Genomic DNA, 1,966 nt, shown 5'->3' on the forward strand with positions numbered 1-1,966 from the left:
CAAGCATGAAAAGGTCATTCTAATGATCAGGAATTCACAGCTTCAAATAGAAGAAGAGGCAGAGGTAGAGGTAGATCATTCCAGAAAAGTGGTCATCATCAGCAAAGTCAGCATCAGCATTAGCATCATCCTCAGCAACATCAGAATCAACAAAGAGGAAATCATTCCAATCGAGGAAGATTTCAAGGATGAGGGAATGAACGTGTCAGACACCCAGTGCAACTATTGTCATAAGTTTGGACACTATGAAAGAGATTGCTGCAAGAAGCAATATGACCAAGGCAGTCAATCTAGCAGTAATCGAGGAAATTTCTAAGGTAGAGGAAATCATCATGGTGGACATTCTAGTCACAATCATTTTGCAAATGAACATAGAAATATGTTTCTTGTAAGCGAGGAAATGCAGCAAACTGATACAGTGTACCTAGACACTTACTACAATCCAAAAGAGGATTTCAGCTATCAAGTTGACCATGCAGAATAGGATCCTTGGTATATCGACAACGGTGCATCATCTCACAAAACAAATCATGAAGAATGGTTCACAGAGATGAAACCATTAGAAGGTCAAAAGAATGTCATCTACATAGTAGATAATACACCGAATCCAGTTCAAGGGACAAGTGTTATCCCTATGAACAATTTCACTGGTACAATAGCATTGGTAAAAGATGTGCTCTATGTTCCGAAGCTTAGCAAGAACCTCTTGTCAGTAGGTCAAATAACGGAACACAACTGCCGACTTATCTTCGACGGAGATGAATGCACTATCAGAGATAAATCCAGAAGATGTCAGCTAGTAGCAAAAGGTGTCAAGGAAGGAAGCTTGTACAAAATGCTAGCTACAGCATATTTGGTTGCATAGCATATGCCCACATACATGATAGTCATTGCAAGAAATTAGATGCAAAGTCATGCAAATGCATCATGGTTGGCTACAGTGAAGAAATCAAAGCATACAAGTTGTATGATCCCATTAATCACAAGGTTATTATCTCCAGAGATGTAATCTTTGATGAGGAATTAGAATGGAAAACCTCAAATATATAGGAGATGGAAGCATCGACTTCACAGTCATCTACATAACAGGTTGATGAAGAAGAGCAAGAATTGCCAGAAACACCCCAAGCAGAGCCACAGTAGCTCAGACGGTCTACTAGGGAAAGCAGACCTCAACTAGATTGACATATGCTCAAAAAGGCAAAACAATTCAGGTGGAAACCACCAATTATGCTCTAATGACTACCATCATGGCTACAGAAGAGCCAGTGTACTTCAAAGATGCAGTAGACAAGCCAAAATGGCAAACTGTTATGAATAAGGAAATGGATGCTTTGTATAAGAATAATACTTGGGAATTATGTGACCTTCCACCAGGAAAGAAAGCCATAGCAAACAAATGGGTATACAAAGTGAAGCACAATCCAGATGGAAGTATTCAAAGATATAAAGCCAGACTAGTTGCAAAAGGATTTGCACAGCAATATGGTCAGGATTATGATGAGACTTATGCTCCACTAGCAAAGATGGATTCCATATGGTTCTTGATATCACTAGCGACACTCAACAGATGGAATGTGTATCAACTCGACGTCAAGAATGCATTTCTCAATGGTTATCTAGACGAGGAAGTCTACATGCAACAACCAGTAGGTTATGTTGAACCAGGAAAGGAGAATAAGGTTTGCCATCTCAAGAAAAGCCTCTATGGCTTAAAGCAAACACCCAGAAGTTGGTACAGCAAAATCGACAAGTATTTTGCTGATTTGGGATATACGAAGTCCAATGCAAATCACACTCTCTACTATAAAGTTCAAGGAGAAGAGATTACTATTGCACTTTGGTACGTAGATGATCTGATTGTGAGACAGGAAGCAAGGATAGCTTCATCTAAAAACTTTCAAAAGACTTATTTGTAGAGTTCGACATGAAAGATCTTGGACTTATGCACTATTGTCTTGGAATT

Source organism: Dipteris shenzhenensis, chromosome 15 (genome assembly GCF_047967505.1).
Source record: "Dipteris shenzhenensis isolate YYH24624 ecotype China chromosome 15, Dip_SZ_1.0, whole genome shotgun sequence".
Taxonomy (NCBI): domain Eukaryota; kingdom Viridiplantae; phylum Streptophyta; class Polypodiopsida; order Gleicheniales; family Dipteridaceae; genus Dipteris; species Dipteris shenzhenensis.